The sequence below is a fragment of the Paramisgurnus dabryanus genome, chromosome 1 (assembly GCF_030506205.2).
Source record: "Paramisgurnus dabryanus chromosome 1, PD_genome_1.1, whole genome shotgun sequence".
Taxonomy (NCBI): domain Eukaryota; kingdom Metazoa; phylum Chordata; class Actinopteri; order Cypriniformes; family Cobitidae; genus Paramisgurnus; species Paramisgurnus dabryanus.
The window spans coordinates 64,784,588-64,804,607 of record NC_133337.1 but is presented as its reverse complement, the minus strand read 5'-3'; the positions used below and the strand labels follow the sequence as shown (position 1 = coordinate 64,804,607).

Sequence of the window (20,020 nt, the reverse complement as noted above, 5' to 3'; positions counted from 1 at the left end):
GCTCCTGGCAGCGGTGGGATTCGAACCCACGCCCCCAAAGAGACTGGAGCCTTAATCCAGCGCCTTAGACCGCTCGGCCACGCTACCACTTAAAGGGCTTGCGTCGGTTGTCCAGAGCTCGCATATGCAGGCTGCATCGAGAATCAAGCCAGCTTCATTCAAGTTAACTGAACAATACATTCGCAAGTCACAAGCATATTACAGCAATTTTCCCATTAACTGAGAATAAGAGTCAACCTGATATTTGTTAGTATTCTGAAACAAGAAAGTATTTATAACGTACGCAGCCTACAAAGGCGACCCGCCGAAGCTGCAGCCTTCTGATTGAGAAACGGTCCACGTGAGACTTCCAAAGCGCGTAGATGGATGGCCTGGCTGACTGCTGGCAATAGAGCCTCTTTAAAACCACTGCTGGCAGCGGTGGGATTCGAACCCACGCCCCCGGAGAGACTGGAGCCTAAATCCAGCGCCTTGGACCGCTCGGCCACGCTACCTCTTGGAGAAGGGCTCTCTGGTGCGTTTCGGTGTGGGTGCAGCTCCACGGACAGCCTCAGTTGATTTCGAGGATCTCGTCGGCGGGAGAGAAACACCTTTGAGGTCCTGCTGTGCTGAGTCATACTCCTGGAGATCCCAAATCCTACAGAGTTCTATCGTTTAGAAAGTACATCTGACACAACAAATGAAGCCATGGGGTTTGCTTAAACTCGAAAATTAGGTGAGATTTCCAAAGCTCCCACAGAAATCTAAAGGAAGCGCTTCTGACAAACCAATTAACATGTGGGATGTTCTTGCATGCCAAAACCACTTTATTCTCCCAATACTCTGAAGCCCGGGATACACTGCACGATTATTGGCTGTCCCAGACGAAAGATTGCCATCGTGAAACAATTGTCGCGATTTCAGTGATCGTGGCTCTTCATCGGTGGTCCTATGTCATACAATGAGAGAGGTTCAAAGACGGCCGTTTTTCCGGTCTTTCGTCCAAAGATAGCCTACGATAGTTTTCTGACAGTGTCAGAAATTCAGCATGATCAACGCACAGTGTGTTTGCTGCTACGACCTGCGTACTGGTATTTGTTTAACGCGAGCGCATGCTGTTGACGTTTCGCTAACGTGTGACGCAGCCGCCGAAGCTTCCGTGTCATCATCGTACAGTCTACATGCCTGTCGTACCCGGGTTTAAACGATCTATGACGCACAGTGTGATAAGGTAATGATCTTATAGGAGGGTAAAAATCCTGCAGTGTATTCCTGGCTTTACAGAAATCTCTGATACAGTGCCCGACTGCTGCCAATTGAGCCTCTTTAAAAGTGCGATTCGAACCCACGCCCCCGAAGAGACTGGAGCCTTAATCCAGCGCCTTAGACCGCTCGGCCACGCTACCACTCAAAGGGCTTGTGTCGGTTGTCCGGAGGACGCATATGCAGGCTGCATCGAGAATCAAGCCAGCTTCATTCAAGTTAACTGAACAATACATTCGCAAGTCACAAGCATATTACAGCAATTTTCCCATTAACTGAGAATAAGAGTCAACCTGATATTTGTTAGTATTCTGAAACAAGAAAGTATTTATAACGTATGCAGCCTACAAACGCGACCCGCCGAAGCTTCAGCCTTCTGATTGAGAAACGGTCCACGTGAGACTTCCAAAGCACGTAGATGGCCTGGCTGACTGCTGGCAATAGAGCCTCTTTAAAACCACTGCTGGCAGCGGTGGGATTCGAACCCACGCCCCCGGAGAGACTGGAGCCTAAATCCAGCGCCTTGGACCGCTCGGCCACGCTACCTCTTGGAGAAGGGCTCTCTGGTGCGTTTCGGTGTGGGTGCAGCTCCACGGACAGCCTCAGTTGATTTCGAGGATCTCGTCGGCGGGAGAGAAACACCTTTGAGGTCCTGCTGTGCTGAGTCATACTCCTGGAGATCCCAAATCCTACAGAGTTCTATCGTTTAGAAAGTACATCTGACACAACAAATGAAGCCATGGGGTTTGCTTAAACTCGAAAATTAGGTGAGATTCCCAAAGCTCCCACAGAAATCTAAAGGAAGCGCTTCTGACAAACCAATTAACATGTGGGATGTTCTTGCATGCCAAAACCACTTTATTCTCCCAATACTCTGAAGCCCGGGATACACTGCACTATTATTGGCTGTCCCAGACGAAAGATTGCCATCGTGAAACAATCGTCGCGATTTCAGTGATCGTGGCTCTTCATCGGTGGTCCTATGTCGTACAATGAGAGAGGTTCAAAGACGGCCGTTTTCCCGGTCTTTCGTCCAAAGATAGCCTACGATAGTTTTCTGACAGTGTCAGAAATTCAGCATGATCAATGCACAGTGTGTTTGCTGCTACGACCTGCGTACTGGTATTTGTTTAACGCGAGCGCATGCTGTTGACGTTTCGCTAACGTGTGACGCAGCCGCCGAAGCTTCCGTGTCATCATCGTACAGTCTACATGCCTGTCGTACCCGGGTTTAAACGATCTATGACGCACAGTGTGATAAGGTAATGATCTTATAGGAGGGCAAAAATCCTGCAGTGTATTCCTGGCTTTACAGAAATCTCTGATACAGTGCCCGACTGCTGCCAATTGAGCCTCTTTAAAAGTGCTCCTGGCAGCGGTGGGATTCGAACCCACGCCCCCGAAGAGACTGGAGCCTTAATCCAGCGCCTTAGACCGCTCGGCCACGCTACCACTCAAAGGGCTTGCGTCGGGTGTCCGGAGCTCGCATATGCAGGCTGCATCGAGAATCAAGCCAGCTTCATTCAAGTTAACTGAACAATACATTCGCAAGTCACAAGCATATTACAGCAATTTTCCCATTACCTGAGAATAAGAGTCAACCTGATATTTGTTAGTATTCTGAAACAAGAAAGTATTTATAACGTACGCAGCCTACAAACGCGACCCCCCGAAGCTGCAGCCTTCTGATTGAGAAACGGTCCACGTGAGACTTCCAAAGCGCGTAGATGGCCTGGCTGACTGCTGGCAATAGAGCCTCTTTAAAACCACTGCTGGCAGCGGTGGGATTCGAACCCACACCCCCGGAGAGACTGGAGCCTAAATCCAGCGCCTTGGACCGCTCGGCCACGCTACCTCTTGGAGAAGGGCTCTCTGGTGCGTTTCGGTGTGGGTGCAGCTCCACGGACAGCCTCAGTTGATTTCGAGGATCTTGTCGGCGGGAGAGAAACACCTTTGAGGTCCTGCTGTGCTGAGTCATACTCCTGGAGATCCCAAATCCTACAGAGTTCTATCGTTTAGAAAGTACATCTGACACAACAAATGAAGCCATGGGGTTTGCTTAAACTCGAAAATTAGGTGAGATTCCCAAAGCTCCCACAGAAATCTAAAGGAAGCGCTTCTGACAAACCAATTAACATGTGGGATGTTCTTGCATGCCAAAACCACTTTATTCTCCCAATACTCTGAAGCCCGGGATACACTGCACGATTATTGGCTGTCCCAGACGAAAGATTGCCATCGTGAAACAATCGTCGCGATTTCAGTGATCGTGGCTCTTCATCGGTGGTCCTATGTCGTACAATGAGAGAGGTTCAAAGACGGCCGTTTTCCCGGTCGTTCGTCCAAAGATAGCCTACGATAGTTTTCTGACAGTGTCAGAAATTCAGCATGATCAACGCACAGTGTGTTTGCTGCTACGACCTGCGTACTGGTATTTGTTTAACGCGAGCGCATGCTGTTGACGTTTCGCTAACGTGTGACGCAGCCGCCGAAGCTTCCGTGTCATCATCGTACAGTCTACATGCCTGTCGTACCCGGGTTTAAACGATCTATGACGCACAGTGTGATAAGGTAATGATCTTATAGGAGGGCGAAAATCCTGCAGTGTATTCCTGGCTTTACAGAAATCTCTGATACAGTGCCCGACTGCTGCCAATTGAGCCTCTTTAAAAGTGCTCCTGGCAGCAGTGGGATTCGAACCCACGCCCCCAAAGAGACTGGAGCCTTAATCCAGCGCCTTAGACCGCTCGGCCACACTACCACTTAAAGGGCTTGAATCGGTTGTCCGGAGGTCGCATATGCAGGCTGCATTGAGAATCAAGCCAGATTCATTCAAGTTAACTGAACAATACATTCGCAAGTCACAAGCATATTACAGCAATTTTCCCATTAACTGAGAATAAGAGTCAACCTGATATTTGTTAGTATTCTGAAACAAGAAAGTATTTATAACGTACGCAGCCTACAAACGCGACCCCCCGAAGCTGCAGCCTTCTGATTGAGAAACGGTCCACGTGAGACTTCCAAAGCGCGTAGATGGCCTGGCTGACTGCTGGCAATAGAGCCTCTTTAAAACCACTGCTGGCAGCGGTGGGATTCGAACCCACGCCCCCGGACAGACTGGAGCCTACATCCAGCGCCTTGGACCGCTCGGCCATGCTACCTCTTGGAGAAGGGCTCTCTGGTGCGTTTCGGTGTGGGTGCAGCTCCACGGACAGCCTCAGTTGATTTCGAGGATCTCGTCGGTGGGAGAGAAACACCTTTGAGGTCCTGCTGTGCTGAGTCATACTCATGGAGATCCCAAATCCTACAGAGTTCTATCGTTTAGAAAGTACATCTGACACAACAAATGAAGCCATGGGGTTTGCTTAAACTCGAAAATTAGGTGAGATTCCCAAAGCTCCCACAGAAATCTAAAGGAAGCGCTTCTGACAAACCAATTAACATGTGGGATGTTCTTGCATGCCAAAATCACTTTATTCTCCCAATACTCTGAAGCCCGGGATACACTGCACGATTATTGGCTGTCCCAGACGAAAGATTGCCATCGTGAAACAATCGTCGCGATTTCAGTGATCGTGGCTCTTCATCGGTGGTCCTATGTCGTACAATGAGAGAGGTTCAAAGACGGCCGTTTTCCCGGTCGTTCGTCCAAAGATAGCCTACGATAGTTTTCTGACAGTGTCAGAAATTCAGCATGATCAACGCACAGTGTGTTTGCTGCTACGACCTGCGTACTGGTATTTGTTTAACGCGAGCGCATGCTGTTGACGTTTCGCTAACGTGTGACGCAGCCGCCGAAGCTTCCGTGTCATCATCGTACAGTCTACATGCCTGTCGTACCCGGGTTTAAACGATCTATGACGCACAGTGTGATAAGGTAATGATCTTATAGGAGGGCAAAAATCCTGCAGTGTATTCCTGGCTTTACAGAAATCTCTGATACAGTGCCCGACTGCTGCCAATTGAGCCTCTTTAAAAGTGCTCCTGGCAGCGGTGGGATTTGAACCCACGCCCCCGAAGAGACTGGAGCCTTAATCCAGCGCCTTGGACCGCTCGGCCACGCTACCTCTTGGAGAAGGGCTCTCTGGTGCGTTTCGGTGTGGGTGCAGCTCCACGGACAGCCTCAGTTGATTTCGAGGATCTCGTCGGCGGGAGAGAAACACCTTTGAGGTCCTGCTGTGCTGAGTCATACTCCTGGAGATCCCAAATCCTACAGAGTTCTATCGTTTAGAAAGTACATCTGACACAACAAATGAAGCCATGGGGTTTGCTTAAACTCGAAAATTAGGTGAGATTCCCAAAGCTCCCACAGAAATCTAAAGGAAGCGCTTCTGACAAACCAATTAACATGTGGGATGTTCTTGCATGCCAAAACCACTTTATTCTCCCAATACTCTGAAGCCCGGGATACACTGCACGATTATTGGCTGTCCCAGACGAAAGATTGCCATCGTGAAACAATCGTCGCGATTTCAGTGATCGTGGCTCTTCATCGGTGGTCCTATGTCATACAATGAGAGATGTTCAAAGACGGCCGTTTTTCCGGTCTTTCGTCCAAATCGTAGCGGTGGCCTACGATAGTTTTCTGACAGTGTCAGAAATTCAGCATGATCAATGCACAGTGTGTTTGCTGCTACGACCTGCGTACTGGTATTTGTTTAACGCGAGCGCATGCTGTTGACGTTTCGCTAACGTGTGACGCAGCCGCCGAAGCTTCCGTGTCATCATCGTACAGTCTACATGCCTGTCGTACCCGGTTTAAACGATCTATGACGCACAGTGTGATAAGGTAATGATCTTATAGGAGGGTAAAAATCCTGCAGTGTATTCCTGGCTTCACAGAAATCTCTGATACAGTGCCCGACTGCTGCCAATTGAGCCTCTTTAAAAGTGCTCCTGGCAGCGGTGGGATTCGAACCCACGCCCCCGAAGAGACTGGAGCCTTAATCCAGCGCCTTAGACCGCTCGGCCACGCTACCACTTAAAGGGCTTGCGTCGGTTGTCCAGAGCTCGCATATGCAGGCTGCATCGAGAATCAAGCCAGCTTCATTCAAGTTAACTGAACAATACATTCGCAAGTCACAAGCATATTACAGCAATTTTCCCATTAACTGAGAATAAGAGTCAACCTGATATTTGTTAGTATTCTGAAACAAGAAAGTATTTATAACGTATGCAGCCTACAAACGCGACCCGCCGAAGCTGCAGCCTTCTGATTGAGAAACGGTCCACGTGAGACTTCCAAAGCGCGTAGATGGCCTGGCTGACTGCTGGCAATAGAGCCTCTTTAAAACCACTGCTGGCAGCGGTGGGATTCGAACCCACGCCCCCGGAGAGACTGGAGCCTAAATCCAGCGCCTTGGACCGCTCGGCCACGCTACCTCTTGGAGAAGGGCTCTCTGGTGCGTTTCGGTGTGGGTGCAGCTCCACGGACAGCCTCAGTTGATTTCGAGGATCTCGTCGGCGGGAGAGAAACACCTTTGAGGTCCTGCTGTGCTGAGTCATACTCCTGGAGATCCCAAATCCTACAGAGTTCTATCGTTTAGAAAGTACATCTGACACAACAAATGAAGCCATGGGGTTTGCTTAAAATCGAAAATTAGGTGAGATTCCCAAAGCTCCCACAGAAATCTAAAGGAAGCGCTTCTGACAAACAATTAACATGTGGGATGTTCTTGCATGCCAAAACCACTTTATTCTCCCAATACTCTGAAGCCCGGGATACACTGCACTATTATTGGCTGTCCCAGACGAAAGATTGCCATCGTGAAACAATCGTCGCGATTTCAGTGATCGTGGCTCTTCATCGGTGGTCCTATGTCGTACAATGAGAGAGGTTCAAAGACGGCCGTTTTCCCGGTCTTTCGTCCAAAGATAGCCTACGATAGTTTTCTGACAGTGTCAGAAATTCAGCATGATCAATGCACAGTGTGTTTGCTGCTACGACCTGCGTACTGGTATTTGTTTAACGCGAGCGCATGCTGTTGACGTTTCGCTAACGTGTGACGCAGCCGCCGAAGCTTCCGTGTCATCATCGTACAGTCTACATGCCTGTCGTACCCGGGTTTAAACGATCTATGACGCACAGTGTGATAAGGTAATGATCTTATAGGAGGGCAAAAATCCTGCAGTGTATTCCTGGCTTTACAGAAATCTCTGATACAGTGCCCGACTGCTGCCAATTGAGCCTCTTTAAAAGTGATCCTGGCAGCGGTGGGATTTGAACCCACGCCCCCGAAGAGACTGGAGCCTTAATCCAGCGCCTTAGACCGCTCGGCCACGCTACCACTCAAAGGGCTTGCGTCGGGTGTCCGGAGCTCGCATATGCAGGCTGCATCGAGAATCAAGCCAGCTTCATTCAAGTTAACTGAACAATACATTCGCAAGTCACAAGCATATTACAGCAATTTTCCCATTACCTGAGAATAAGAGTCAACCTGATATTTGTTAGTATTCTGAAACAAGAAAGTATTTATAACGTACGCAGCCTACAAACGCGACCCCCCGAAGCTGCAGCCTTCTGATTGAGAAACGGTCCACGTGAGACTTCCAAAGGGCGTAGATGGCCTGGCTGACTGCTGGCAATAGAGCCTCTTTAAAACCACTGCTGGCAGCGGTGGGATTCGAACCCACGCCCCCGGAGAGACTGGAGCCTAAATCCAGCGCCTTGGACCGCTCGGCCACGCTACCTCTTGGAGAAGGGCTCTCTGGTGCGTTTCGGTGTGGGTGCAGCTCCACGGACAGCCTCAGTTGATTTCGAGGATCTTGTCGGCGGGAGAGAAACACCTTTGAGGTCCTGCTGTGCTGAGTCATACTCCTGGAGATCCCAAATCCTACAGAGTTCTATCGTTTAGAAAGTACATCTGACACAACAAATGAAGCCATGGGGTTTGCTTAAACTCGAAAATTAGGTGAGATTCCCAAAGCTCCCACAGAAATCTAAAGGAAGCGCTTCTGACAAACCAATTAACATGTGGGATGTTCTTGCATGCCAAAACCACTTTATTCTCCCAATACTCTGAAGCCCGGGATACACTGCACGATTATTGGCTGTCCCAGACGAAAGATTGCCATCGTGAAACAATCGTCGCGATTTCAGTGATCGTGGCTCTTCATCGGTGGTCCTATGTCGTACAATGAGAGAGGTTCAAAGACGGCCGTTTTCCCGGTCGTTCGTCCAAAGATAGCCTACGATAGTTTTCTGACAGTGTCAGAAATTCAGCATGATCAACGCACAGTGTGTTTGCTGCTACGACCTGCGTACTGGTATTTGTTTAACGCGAGCGCATGCTGTTGACGTTTTGCTAACGTGTGACGCAGCCGCCGAAGCTTCCGTGTCATCATCGTACAGTCTACATGCCTGTCGTACCCGGGTTTAAACGATCTATGACGCACAGTGTGATAAGGTAATGATCTTATCGAACCCACGCCCCCAAAGAGACTGGAGCCTTAATCCAGCGCCTTAGACCGCTCGGCCACGCTACCACTCAAACGGCTTGTGTCGGTTGTCCGGAGGACGCATATGCAGGCTGCATCGAGAATCAAGCCAGCTTCATTCAAGTTAACTGAACAATACATTCGCAAGTCACAAGCATATTACAGCAATTTTCCCATTAACTGAGAATAAGAGTCAACCTGATATTTGTTAGTATTCTGAAACAAGAAAGTATTTATAACGTATGCAGCCTACAAACGCGACCCGCCGAAGCTGCAGCCTTCTGATTGAGAAACGGTCCACGTGAGACATCCAAAGCGCGTAGATGGCCTGGCTGACTGCTGGCAATAGAGCCTCTTTAAAACCACTGCTGGCAGCGGTGGGATTCGAACCCACGCCCCCGGAGAGACTGGAGCCTAAATCCAGCGCCTTGGACCGCTCGGCCACGCTACCTCTTGGAGAAGGGCTCTCTGGTGCGTTTCGGTGTGGGTGCAGCTCCACGGACAGCCTCAGTTGATTTCGAGGATCTCGTCGGCGGGAGAGAAACACCTTTGAGGTCCTGCTGTGCTGAGTCATACTCCTGGAGATCCCAAATCCTACAGAGTTCTATCGTTTAGAAAGTACATCTGACACAACAAATGAAGCCATGGGGTTTGCTTAAACTCGAAAATTAGGTGAGATTCCCAAAGCTCCCACAGAAATCTAAAGGAAGCGCTTCTGACAAACCAATTAACATGTGGGATGTTCTTGCATGCCAAAACCACTTTATTCTCCCAATACTCTGAAGCCCGGGATACACTGCACGATTATTGGCTGTCCCAGACGAAAGATTGCCATCGTGAAACAATCGTCGCGATTTCAGTGATCGTGGCTCTTCATCGGTGGTCCTATGTCGTACAATGAGAGAGGTTCAAAGACGGCCGTTTTCCCGGTCTTTCGTCCAAAGATAGCCTACGATAGTTTTCTGACAGTGTCAGAAATTCAGCATGATCAACGCACAGTGTGTTTGCTGCTACGACCTGCGTACTGGTATTTGTTTAACGCGAGCGCATGCTGTTGACTTTTCGCTAACTTGTGACGCAGCCGCCGAAGCTTCCGTGTCATCATCGTACAGTCTACATGCCTGTCGTACCCGGGTTTAAACGATCTATGACGCACAGTGTGATAAGGTAATGATCTTATAGGAGGGCGAAAATCCTGCAGTGTATTCCTGGCTTTACAGAAATCTCTGATACAGTGCCCGAGTGCTGCCAATTGAGCCTCTTTAAAAGTGTTCCTGGCAGCGGTGGGATTCGAACCCACGCCCCCGAAGAGACTGGAGCCTTAATCCAGCGCCTTAGACCGCTCGGCCACGCTACCACTCAAAGGGCTTGTGTCGGTTGTCCGGAGGACGCATATGCAGGCTGCATCGAGAATCAAGCCAGCTTCATTCAAGTTAACTGAACAATACATTCGCAAGTCACAAGCATATTACAGCAATTTTCCCATTAACTGAGAATAAGAGTCAACCTAAAATTTGTTAGTATTCTGAAACAAGAAAGTATTTATAACGTACGCAGCCTACAACCGCGACCCCCCGAAGCTGCAGCCTTCTGATTGAGAAACGGTCCACGTGAGACATCCAAAGCGCGTAGATGGCCTGGCTGACTGCTGGCAATAGAGCCTCTTTAAAACCACTGCTGGCAGCGGTGGGATTCGAACCCAAGCCCCCGGAGAGACTGCAGCCTAAATCCAGCGCCTTGGACCGCTCGGCCACGCTACCTCTTGGAGAAGGGCTCTCTGGTGCGTTTCGGTGTGGGTGCAGCTCCACGGACAGCCTCAGTTGATTTCGAGGATCTCGTCGGCGGGAGAGAAACACCTTTGAGGTCCTGCTGTGCTGAGTCATACTCCTGGAGATCCCAAATCCTACAGAGTTCTATCGTTTAGAAAGTACATCTGACACAACAAATGAAGCCATGGGGTTTGCTTTAACTCGAAAATTAGGTGAGATTCCCAAAGCTCCCACAGAAATCTAAAGGAAGCGCTTCTGACAAACCAATTAACATGTGGGATGTTCTTGCATGCCAAAACCACTTTATTCTCCCAATACTCTGAAGCCCGGGATACACTGCACTATTATTGGCTGTCCCAGACGAAAGATTGCCATCGTGAAACAATCGTCGCGATTTCAGTGATCGTGGCTCTTCATCGGTGGTCCTATGTCGTACAATGAGAGAGGTTCAAAGACGGCCGTTTTCCCGGTCTTTCGTCCAAAGATAGCCTACGATAGTTTTCTGACAGTGTCAGAAATTCAGCATGATCAATGCACAGTGTGTTTGCTGCTACGACCTGCGTACTGGTATTTGTTTAACGCGAGCGCATGCTGTTGACGTTTCGCTAACGTGTGACGCAGCCGCCGAAGCTTCCGTGTCATCATCGTACAGTCTACATGCCTGTCGTACCCGGGTTTAAACGATCTATGACGCACAGTGTGATAAGGTAATGATCTTATAGGAGGGCAAAAATCCTGCAGTGTATTCCTGGCTTTACAGAAATCTCTGATACAGTGCCCGACTGCTGCCAATTGAGCCTCTTTAAAAGTGCTCCTGGCAGCGGTGGGATTCGAACCCACGCCCCCGAAGAGACTGGAGCCTTAATCCAGCGCCTTAGACCGCTCGGCCACGCTACCACTCAAAGGCTTGTGTCGGGTGTCCGGAGCTCGCATATGCAGGCTGCATCGAGAATCAAGCCAGCTTCATTCAAGTTAACTGAACAATACATTCGCAAGTCACAAGCATATTACAGCAATTTTCCCATTACCTGAGAATAAGAGTCAACCTGATATTTGTTAGTATTCTGAAACAAGAAAGTATTTATAACGTACGCAGCCTACAAACGCGACCCCCCGAAGCTGCAGCCTTCTGATTGAGAAACGGTCCACGTGAGACTTCCAAAGCGCGTAGATGGCCTGGCTGACTGCTGGCAATAGAGCCTCTTTAAAACCACTGCTGGCAGCGGTGGGATTCAAACCCACGCCCCCGGAGAGACTGGAGCCTAAATCCAGCGCCTTGGACCGCTCGGCCACGCTACCTCTTGGAGAAGGGCTCTCTGGTGCGTTTCGGTGTGGGTGCAGCTCCACGGACAGCCTCAGTTGATTTCGAGGATCTTGTCGGCGGGAGAGAAACACCTTTGAGGTCCTGCTGTGCTGAGTCATACTCCTGGAGATCCCAAATCCTACAGAGTTCTATCGTTTAGAAAGTACATCTGACACAACAAATGAAGCCATGGGGTTTGCTTAAACTCGAAAATTAGGTGAGATTCCCAAAGCTCCCACAGAAATCTAAAGGAAGCGCTTCTGACAAACCAATTAACATGTGGGATGTTCTTGCATGCCAAAACCACTTTATTCTCCCAATACTCTGAAGCCCGGGATACACTGCACGATTATTGGCTGTCCCAGACGAAAGATTGCCATCGTGAAACAATCGTCGCGATTTCAGTGATCGTGGCTCTTCATCGGTGGTCCTATGTCGTACAATGAGAGAGGTTCAAAGACGGCCGTTTTCCCGGTCTTTCGTCCAAAGATAGCCTACGATAGTTTTCTGACAGTGTCAGAAATTCAGCATGATCAACGCACAGTGTGTTTGCTGCTACGACCTGCGTACTGGTATTTGTTTAACGCGAGCGCATGCTGTTGACTTTTCGCTAACGTGTGACGCAGCCGCCGAAGCTTCCGTGTCATCATCGTACAGTCTACATGCCTGTCGTACCCGGGTTTAAACGATCTATGACGCACAGTGTGATAAGGTAATGATCTTATAGGAGGGCGAAAATCCTGCAGTGTATTCCTGGCTTTACAGAAATCTCTGATACAGTGCCCGACTGCTGCCAATTGAGCCTCTTTAAAAGTGTTCCTGGCAGCGGTGGGATTCGAACCCACGCCCCCGAAGAGACTGGAGCCTTAATCCAGCGCCTTAGACCGCTCGGCCACGCTACCACTCAAAGGGCTTGTGTCGGTTGTCCGGAGGACGCATATGCAGGCTGCATCGAGAATCAAGCCAGCTTCATTCAAGTTAACTGAACAATACATTCGCAAGTCACAAGCATATTACAGCAATTTTCCCATTAACTGAGAATAAGAGTCAACCTAAAATTTGTTAGTATTCTGAAACAAGAAAGTATTTATAACGTACGCAGCCTACAACCGCGACCCCCCGAAGCTGCAGCCTTCTGATTGAGAAACGGTCCACGTGAGACATCCAAAGCGCATAGATGGCCTGGCTGACTGCTGGCAATAGAGCCTCTTTAAAACCACTGCTGGCAGCGGTGGGATTCGAACCCAAGCCCCCGGAGAGACTGCAGCCTAAATCCAGCGCCTTGGACCGCTCGGCCACGCTACCTCTTGGAGAAGGGCTCTCTGGTGCGTTTCGGTGTGGGTGCAGCTCCACGGACAGCCTCAGTTGATTTCGAGGATCTCGTCGGCGGGAGAGAAACACCTTTGAGGTCCTGCTGTGCTGAGTCATACTCCTGGAGATCCCAAATCCTACAGAGTTCTATCGTTTAGAAAGTACATCTGACACAACAAATGAAGCCATGGGGTTTGCTTAAACTCGAAAATTAGGTGAGATTCCCAAAGCTCCCACAGAAATCTAAAGGAAGCGCTTCTGACAAACCAATTAACATGTGGGATGTTCTTGCATGCCAAAACCACTTTATTCTCCCAATACTCTGAAGCCCGGGATACACTGCACTATTATTGGCTGTCCCAGACGAAAGATTGCCATCGTGAAACAATCGTCGCGATTTCAGTGATCGTGGCTCTTCATCGGTGGTCCTATGTCGTACAATGAGAGAGGTTCAAAGACGGCCGTTTTCCCGGTCTTACGTCCAAAGATAGCCTACGATAGTTTTCTGACAGTGTCAGAAATTCAGCATGATCAATGCACAGTGTGTTTGCTGCTACGACCTGCGTACTGGTATTTGTTTAACGCGAGCGCATGCTGTTGACGTTTCGCTAACGTGTGACGCAGCCGCCGAAGCTTCCGTGTCATCATCGTACAGTCTACATGCCTGTCGTACCCGGGTTTAAACGATCTATGACGCACTTTGTGATAAGGTAATGATCTTATAGGAGGGCAAAAATCCTGCAGTGTATTCCTGGCTTTACAGAAATCTCTGATACAGTGCCCGACTGCTGCCAATTGAGCCTCTTTAAAAGTGCTCCTGGCAGCGGTGGGATTCGAACCCACGCCCCCGAAGAGACTGGAGCCTTAATCCAGCGCCTTAGACCGCTCGGCCACGCTACCACTCAAAGGGCTTGCGTCGGGTGTCCGGAGCTCGCATATGCAGGCTGCATCGAGAATCAAGCCAGCTTCATTCAAGTTAACTGAACAATACATTCGCAAGTCACAAGCATATTACAGCAATTTTCCCATTACCTGAGAATAAGAGTCAACCTGATATTTGTTAGTATTCTGAAACAAGAAAGTATTTATAACGTACGCAGCCTACAAACGCGACCCCCCGAAGCTGCAGCCTTCTGATTGAGAAACGGTCCACGTGAGACTTCCAAAGCGCGTAGATGGCCTGGCTGACTGCTGGCAATAGAGCCTCTTTAAAACCACTGCTGGCAGCGGTGGGATTCGAACCCACGCCCCCGGAGAGACTGGAGCCTAAATCCAGCGCCTTGGACCGCTCGGCCACGCTACCTCTTGGAGAAGGGCTCTCTGGTGCGTTTCGGTGTGGGTGCAGCTCCACGGACAGCCTCAGTTGATTTCGAGGATCTTGTCGGCGGGAGAGAAACACCTTTGAGGTCCTGCTGTGCTGAGTCATACTCCTGGAGATCCCAAATCCTACAGAGTTCTATCGTTTAGAAAGTACATCTGACACAACAAATGAAGCCATGGGGTTTGCTTAAACTCGAAAATTAGGTGAGATTCCCAAAGCTCCCACAGAAATCTAAAGGAAGCGCTTCTGACAAACCAATTAACATGTGGGATGTTCTTGCATGCCAAAACCACTTTATTCTCCCAATACTCTGAAGCCCGGGATACACTGCACGATTATTGGCTGTCCCAGACGAAAGATTGCCATCGTGAAACAATCGTCGCGATTTCAGTGATCGTGGCTCTTCATCGGTGGTCCTATGTCGTACAATGAAAGAGGTTCAAAGACGGCCGTTTTCCCGGTCTTTCGTCCAAAGATAGCCTACGATAGTTTTCTGACAGTGTCAGAAATTCAGCATGATCAATGCACAGTGTGTTTGCTGCTACGACCTGCGTACTGGTATTTGTTTAACGCGAGCGCATGCTGTTGACGTTTCGCTAACGTGTGACGCAGCCGCCGAAGCTTCCGTGTCATCATCGTACAGTCTACATGCCTGTCGTACCCGGGTTTAAACGATCTATGACGCACAGTGTGATAAGGTAATGATCTTATAGGAGGGCAAAAATCCTGCAGTGTATTCCTGGCTTTACAGAAATCTCTGATACAGTGCCCGACTGCTGCCAATTGAGCCTCTTTAAAAGTGCTCCTGGCAGCGGTGGGATTCGAACCCACGCCCCCGAAGAGACTGGAGCCTTAATCCAGCGCCTTAGACCGCTCGGCCACGCTACCACTCAAAGGGCTTGCGTCGGGTGTCTGGAGCTCGCATATGCAGGCTGCATCGAGAATCAAGCCAGCTTCATTCAAGTTAACTGAACAATACATTCGCAAGTCACAAGCATATTACAGCAATTTTCCCATTAACTGAGAATAAGAGTCAACCTGATATTTGTTAGTATTCTGAAACAAGAAAGTATTTATAACGTACGCAGCCTACAAACGCGACCCGCCGAAGCTGCAGCCTTCTGATTGAGAAACGGTCCACGTGAGACTTCCAAAGCGCGTAGATGGCCTGGCTGACTGCTGGCAATAGAGCCTCTTTAAAACCACTGCTGGCAGCGGTGGGATTCAAACCCACGCCCCCGGAGAGACTGGAGCCTAAATCCAGCGCCTTGGACCGCTCGGCCACGCTACCTCTTGGAGAAGGGCTCTCTGGTGCGTTTCGGTGTGGGTGCAGCTCCACGGACAGCCTCAGTTGATTTCGAGGATCTCGTCGGCGGGAGAGAAACACCTTTGAGGTCCTGCTGTGCTGAGTCATACTCCTGGAGATCCCAAATCCTACAGAGTTCTATCGTTTAGAAAGTACATCTGACACAACAAATGAAGCCATGGGGTTTGCTTAAACTCGAAAATTAGGTGAGATTCCCAAAGCTCCCACAGAAATCTAAAGGAAGCGCTTCTGACAAACCAATTAACATGTGGGATGTTCTTGCATGCCAAAACCACTTTATTCTCCCAATACTCTGAAGCCCGGGATACACTGCACTATTATTGGCTGTCCCAGACGAAAGATTGCCATCGTGAAACAATCGTCGCGATTTCAGTGATCGTGGCTCTTCATCGGTGGTCCTATGTCGTACAATGAGAGAGGTTCAAAGACGGCCGTTTTCCCGGTCTTTCGTCCAAAGATAGCCTACGATAGTTTTCTGACAGTGTCAGAAATTCAGCATGATCAATGCACAGTGTGTTTGCTGCTACGACCTGCGTACTGGTATTTGTTTAACGCGAGCGCATGCTGTTGACGTTTCGCTAACGTGTGACGCAGCCGCCGAAGCTTCCGTGTCATCATCGTACAGTCTACATGCCTGTCGTACCCGGGTTTAAACGATCTATGACGCACAGTGTGATAAGGTAATGATCTTATAGGAGGGCAAAAATCCTGCAGTGTATTCCTGGCTTTACAGAAATCTCTGATACAGTGCCCGACTGCTGCCAATTGAGCCTCTTTAAAAGTGCTCCTGGCAGCGGTGGGATTCGAACCCACGCCCCCGAAGAGACTGGAGCCTTAATCCAGCGCCTTAGACCGCTCGGCCACGCTACCACTTAAAGGGCTTGCGTCGGGTGTCCGGAGCTCGCATATGCAGGCTGCATCGAGAATCAAGCCAGCTTCATTCAAGTTAACTGAACAATACATTCGCAAGTCACAAGCATATTACAGCAATTTTCCCATTAACTGAGAATAAGAGTCAACCTGATATTTGTTAGTATTCTGAAACAAGAAAGTATTTATAACGTACGCAGCCTACAAACGCGACCCCCCGAAGCTGCAGCCTTCTGATTGAGAAACGGTCCACGTGAGACTTCCAAAGCGCGTAGATGGCCTGGCTGACTGCTGGCAATAGAGCCTCTTTAAAACCACTGCTGGCAGCGGTGGGATTCAAACCCACGCCCCCGGAGAGACTGGAGCCTAAATCCAGCGCCTTGGACCGCTCGGCCACGCTACCTCTTGGAGAAGGGCTCTCTGGTGCGTTTCGGTGTGGGTGCAGCTCCACGGAGAGCCTCAGTTGATTTCAAGGATCTCGTCGGCGGGAGAGAAACACCTTTGAGGTCTTGCTGTGCTGAGTCATACTCCTGGAGATCCCAAATCCTACAGAGTTCTATCGTTTAGAAAGTACATCTGACACAACAAATGAAGCCATGGGGTTTGCTTAAACTCGAAAATTGGGTGAGATTCCCAAAGCTCCCACAGAAATCTAAAGGAAGCGCTTCTGACAAACAAATTAACATGTGGGATGTTCTTGCATGCCAAAACCACTTTATTCTCCCAATACTCTGAAGCCCGGGATACACTGCACGATTATTGGCTGTCCCAGACGAAAGATTGCCATCGTGAAACAATCGTCGCGATTTCAGTGATCGTGGCTCTTCATCGGTGGTCCTATGTCGTACAATGAGAGGGGTTCAAAGACGGCCGTTTTCCTGGTCGTTCGTCCAAAGATAGCCTACGATAGTTTTCTGACAGTGTCAGAAATTCAGCATGATCAACGCACAGTGTGTTTGCTGCTACGACCTGCGTACTGGTATTTGTTTAACGCGAGCGCATGCTGTTGACGTTTCGCTAACGTGTGACGCAGCCGCCGAAGCCTTCGTGTCATCATCGTACAGTCTACATGCCTGTCGTACCCGGTTTTAAACGATCTATGACGCACAGTGTGATAAGGTAATGATCTTATAGGAGGGCAAAAATCCTGCAGTGTATTCCTGGCTTTACAGAAATCTCTGATACAGTGCCCGACTGCTGCCAATTGAGCCTCTTTAAAAGTGCTCCTGGCAGCGGTGGGATTCGAACCCACGCCCCCGAAGAGACTGGAGCCTTAATCCAGCGCCTTAGACCGCTCGGCCACGCTACCACTTAAAGGGCTTGCGTCGGTTGTCCGGAGCTCGCATATGCAGGCTGCATCGAGAATCAAGCCAGCTTCATTCAAGTTAACTGAACAATACATTCGCAAGTCACAAGCATATTACAGCAATTTTCCCATTAACTGAGAATAAGAGTCAACCTGATATTTGTTAGTATTCTGAAACAAGAAAGTATTTATAACGTACGCAGCCTACAAACGCGACCCGCCGAAGCTGCAGCCTTCTGATTGAGAAACGGTCCACGTGAGACTTCCAAAGCGCGTAGATGGCCTGGCTGACTGCTGGCAATAGAGCCTCTTTAAAACCACTGCTGGCAGCGGTGGGATTTGAACCCACGCCCCCGAAGAGACTGGAGCCTTAATCCAGCGCCTTGGACCGCTCGGCCACGCTACCTCTTGGAGAAGGGCTCTCTGGTGCGTTTCGGTGTGGGTGCAGCTCCACGGACAGCCTCAGTTGATTTCGAGGATCTCGTCGGCGGGAGAGAAACACCTTTGAGGTCCTGCTGTGCTGAGTCATACTCCTGGAGATCCCAAATCCTACAGAGTTCTATCGTTTAGAAAGTACATCTGACACAACAAATGAAGCCATGGGGTTTGCTTAAACTCGAAAATTAGGTGAGATTCCCAAAGCTCCCACAGAAATCTAAAGGAAGCGCTTCTGACAAACCAATTAACATGTGGGATGTTCTTGCATGCCAAAACCACTTTATTCTCCCAATACTCTGAAGCCCGGGATACACTGCACGATTATTGGCTGTCCCAGACGAAAGATTGCCATCGTGAAACAATCGTCGCGATTTCAGTGATCGTGGCTCTTCATCGGTGGTCCTATGTCATACAATGAGAGATGTTCAAAGACGGCCGTTTTTCCGGTCTTTCGTCCAAATCGTAGCGGTGGCCTACGATAGTTTTCTGACAGTGTCAGAAATTCAGCATGATCAACGCACAGTGTGTTTGCTGCTACGACCTGCGTACTGGTATTTGTTTAACGCGAGTGCATGCTGTTGACGTTTCGCTAACGTGTGACGCAGCCGCCGAAGCTTCCGTGTCATCATCGTACAGTCTACATGCCTGTCGTACCCGGGTTTAAACGATCTATGACGCACAGTGTGATAAGGTAATGATCTTATAGGAGGGTAAAAATCCTGCAGTGTATTCCTGGCTTCACAGAAATCTCTGATACAGTGCACGACTGCTGCCAATTGATCCTCTTTAAAAGTGCTCCTGGCAGCGGTGGGATTCGAACCCACGCCCCCAAAGAGACTGGAGCCTTAATCCAGCGCCTTAGACCGCTCGGCCACGCTACCACTTAAAGGGCTTGCGTCGGTTGTCCAGAGCTCGCATATGCAGGCTGCATCGAGAATCAAGCCAGCTTCATTCAAGTTAACTGAACAATACATTCGCATGTCACAAGCATATTACAGCAATTTTCCCATTAACTGAGAATAAGAGTCAACCTGATATTTGTTAGTATTCTGAAACAAGAAAGTATTTATAACGTACGCAGCCTACAAATGCGACCCGCCGAAGCTGCAGCCTTCTGATTGAGAAACGGTCCACGTGAGACTTCCAAAGCGCGTAGATGGCCTGGCTGAATGCTGGCAATAGAGCCTCTTTAAAACCACTGCTGGCAGCGGTGGGATTCGAACCCACGCCCCCGGAGAGACTGGAGCCTAAATCCAGCGCCTTGGACCGCTCGGCCACGCTACCTCTTGGAGAAGGGCTCTCTGGTGCGTTTCGGTGTGGGTGCAGCTCCACGGACAGCCTCAGTTGATTTCGAGGATCTCGTCGGCGGGAGAGAAACACCTTTGAGGTCCTGCTGTGCTGAGTCATACTCCTGGAGATCCCAAATCCTACAGAGTTCTATCGTTTAGAAAGTACATCTGACACAACAAATGAAGCCATGGGGTTTGCTTAAACTCGAAAATTAGGTGAGATTCCCAAAGCTCCCACAGAAATCTAAAGGAAGCGCTTCTGACAAACCAATTAACATGTGGGATGTTCTTGCATGCCAAAACCACTTTATTCTCCCAATACTCTGAAGCCCGGGATACACTGCACGATTATTGGCTGTCCCAGACGAAAGATTGCCATCGTGAAACAATCGTCGCGATTTCAG

At 49.4% G+C, this 20,020-nt stretch overlaps 26 non-coding genes across 26 annotated transcripts; all 26 read right to left on the bottom strand.

Moving 5' to 3' along the window:
- Positions 1–5: 5 nt before the first annotated feature.
- On the bottom strand, positions 6–87 carry trnal-aag (transfer RNA leucine (anticodon AAG)). Its single transcript has one exon. It is a non-coding gene; the product is annotated as a tRNA-Leu (tRNA).
- Positions 88–412: 325 nt separating this feature from the next.
- trnal-uag (transfer RNA leucine (anticodon UAG)) lies at positions 413–494 on the bottom strand. Its single transcript has one exon. It is a non-coding gene; the product is annotated as a tRNA-Leu (tRNA).
- A 1,212-nt stretch (positions 495–1,706) lies between these two features.
- trnal-uag (transfer RNA leucine (anticodon UAG)) lies at positions 1,707–1,788 on the bottom strand. Its single transcript has one exon. It is a non-coding gene; the product is annotated as a tRNA-Leu (tRNA).
- An 824-nt stretch (positions 1,789–2,612) lies between these two features.
- trnal-aag (transfer RNA leucine (anticodon AAG)) lies at positions 2,613–2,694 on the bottom strand. The gene has a single exon. It is a non-coding gene; the product is annotated as a tRNA-Leu (tRNA).
- Positions 2,695–3,015: 321 nt separating this feature from the next.
- Positions 3,016–3,097, bottom strand: trnal-uag (transfer RNA leucine (anticodon UAG)). Its single transcript has one exon. It is a non-coding gene; the product is annotated as a tRNA-Leu (tRNA).
- An 824-nt stretch (positions 3,098–3,921) lies between these two features.
- On the bottom strand, positions 3,922–4,003 carry trnal-aag (transfer RNA leucine (anticodon AAG)). The gene has a single exon. It is a non-coding gene; the product is annotated as a tRNA-Leu (tRNA).
- A 1,227-nt stretch (positions 4,004–5,230) lies between these two features.
- trnal-aag (transfer RNA leucine (anticodon AAG)) lies at positions 5,231–5,312 on the bottom strand. Its single transcript has one exon. It is a non-coding gene; the product is annotated as a tRNA-Leu (tRNA).
- Positions 5,313–6,142: 830 nt separating this feature from the next.
- On the bottom strand, positions 6,143–6,224 carry trnal-aag (transfer RNA leucine (anticodon AAG)). Its single transcript has one exon. It is a non-coding gene; the product is annotated as a tRNA-Leu (tRNA).
- A 321-nt stretch (positions 6,225–6,545) lies between these two features.
- On the bottom strand, positions 6,546–6,627 carry trnal-uag (transfer RNA leucine (anticodon UAG)). The gene has a single exon. It is a non-coding gene; the product is annotated as a tRNA-Leu (tRNA).
- Positions 6,628–7,450: 823 nt separating this feature from the next.
- On the bottom strand, positions 7,451–7,532 carry trnal-aag (transfer RNA leucine (anticodon AAG)). The gene has a single exon. It is a non-coding gene; the product is annotated as a tRNA-Leu (tRNA).
- Positions 7,533–7,853: 321 nt separating this feature from the next.
- trnal-uag (transfer RNA leucine (anticodon UAG)) lies at positions 7,854–7,935 on the bottom strand. Its single transcript has one exon. It is a non-coding gene; the product is annotated as a tRNA-Leu (tRNA).
- A 1,116-nt stretch (positions 7,936–9,051) lies between these two features.
- On the bottom strand, positions 9,052–9,133 carry trnal-uag (transfer RNA leucine (anticodon UAG)). Its single transcript has one exon. It is a non-coding gene; the product is annotated as a tRNA-Leu (tRNA).
- Positions 9,134–9,957: 824 nt separating this feature from the next.
- Positions 9,958–10,039, bottom strand: trnal-aag (transfer RNA leucine (anticodon AAG)). The gene has a single exon. It is a non-coding gene; the product is annotated as a tRNA-Leu (tRNA).
- A 1,227-nt stretch (positions 10,040–11,266) lies between these two features.
- trnal-aag (transfer RNA leucine (anticodon AAG)) lies at positions 11,267–11,348 on the bottom strand. The gene has a single exon. It is a non-coding gene; the product is annotated as a tRNA-Leu (tRNA).
- Positions 11,349–11,668: 320 nt separating this feature from the next.
- Positions 11,669–11,750, bottom strand: trnal-uag (transfer RNA leucine (anticodon UAG)). Its single transcript has one exon. It is a non-coding gene; the product is annotated as a tRNA-Leu (tRNA).
- An 824-nt stretch (positions 11,751–12,574) lies between these two features.
- On the bottom strand, positions 12,575–12,656 carry trnal-aag (transfer RNA leucine (anticodon AAG)). Its single transcript has one exon. It is a non-coding gene; the product is annotated as a tRNA-Leu (tRNA).
- Positions 12,657–13,883: 1,227 nt separating this feature from the next.
- Positions 13,884–13,965, bottom strand: trnal-aag (transfer RNA leucine (anticodon AAG)). The gene has a single exon. It is a non-coding gene; the product is annotated as a tRNA-Leu (tRNA).
- A 321-nt stretch (positions 13,966–14,286) lies between these two features.
- trnal-uag (transfer RNA leucine (anticodon UAG)) lies at positions 14,287–14,368 on the bottom strand. Its single transcript has one exon. It is a non-coding gene; the product is annotated as a tRNA-Leu (tRNA).
- Positions 14,369–15,192: 824 nt separating this feature from the next.
- trnal-aag (transfer RNA leucine (anticodon AAG)) lies at positions 15,193–15,274 on the bottom strand. Its single transcript has one exon. It is a non-coding gene; the product is annotated as a tRNA-Leu (tRNA).
- A 321-nt stretch (positions 15,275–15,595) lies between these two features.
- Positions 15,596–15,677, bottom strand: trnal-uag (transfer RNA leucine (anticodon UAG)). Its single transcript has one exon. It is a non-coding gene; the product is annotated as a tRNA-Leu (tRNA).
- Positions 15,678–16,501: 824 nt separating this feature from the next.
- Positions 16,502–16,583, bottom strand: trnal-aag (transfer RNA leucine (anticodon AAG)). The gene has a single exon. It is a non-coding gene; the product is annotated as a tRNA-Leu (tRNA).
- Positions 16,584–16,904: 321 nt separating this feature from the next.
- On the bottom strand, positions 16,905–16,986 carry trnal-uag (transfer RNA leucine (anticodon UAG)). The gene has a single exon. It is a non-coding gene; the product is annotated as a tRNA-Leu (tRNA).
- An 824-nt stretch (positions 16,987–17,810) lies between these two features.
- On the bottom strand, positions 17,811–17,892 carry trnal-aag (transfer RNA leucine (anticodon AAG)). The gene has a single exon. It is a non-coding gene; the product is annotated as a tRNA-Leu (tRNA).
- A 321-nt stretch (positions 17,893–18,213) lies between these two features.
- trnal-aag (transfer RNA leucine (anticodon AAG)) lies at positions 18,214–18,295 on the bottom strand. The gene has a single exon. It is a non-coding gene; the product is annotated as a tRNA-Leu (tRNA).
- Positions 18,296–19,126: 831 nt separating this feature from the next.
- Positions 19,127–19,208, bottom strand: trnal-aag (transfer RNA leucine (anticodon AAG)). Its single transcript has one exon. It is a non-coding gene; the product is annotated as a tRNA-Leu (tRNA).
- A 321-nt stretch (positions 19,209–19,529) lies between these two features.
- On the bottom strand, positions 19,530–19,611 carry trnal-uag (transfer RNA leucine (anticodon UAG)). Its single transcript has one exon. It is a non-coding gene; the product is annotated as a tRNA-Leu (tRNA).
- Positions 19,612–20,020: the final 409 nt, after the last annotated feature.